Source organism: Gavialis gangeticus, unplaced genomic scaffold (genome assembly GCF_001723915.1).
Source record: "Gavialis gangeticus isolate Ggan-Ray unplaced genomic scaffold, GavGan_comp1, whole genome shotgun sequence".
NCBI lineage: Eukaryota > Metazoa > Chordata > Crocodylia > Gavialidae > Gavialis > Gavialis gangeticus.
This window is the reverse complement of record NW_017729015.1, coordinates 21,763,901-21,764,234: the sequence shown is the minus strand read 5'-3', so window position 1 is coordinate 21,764,234 and position 334 is coordinate 21,763,901.

The window sequence follows — 334 nt, the reverse complement described above, 5'->3', positions numbered from 1 at the left end:
GCATCACGGCCGCGGCCTGCCTGGGCGCCGCCATCTTGAGCCACTGCCGCCCAATCGAGCGCCGAGCGAATCGATGCGCGGCTGGGGCCCACCTGGGCGCCGCCATCTTGAGGCAGCGCCGCCAAATTGAGCACCGAGCATGTCGATGCGCGTCTGGGGCCCGTCTGGGCGCCGCCATCTTGAGCCAGCGCCGCCCAATCGAGCGCCGAGCGTGTCGATGCGCGGCCGGGGCGGGTCCCTGGTCCTCGTGCCCCTGACGCCGCACACGTGTCCCCGCGCGCCGGGACGTCCACACGCGTGTCCTCGCCGCACACGTGTCCGGGCCCTGGGCCCC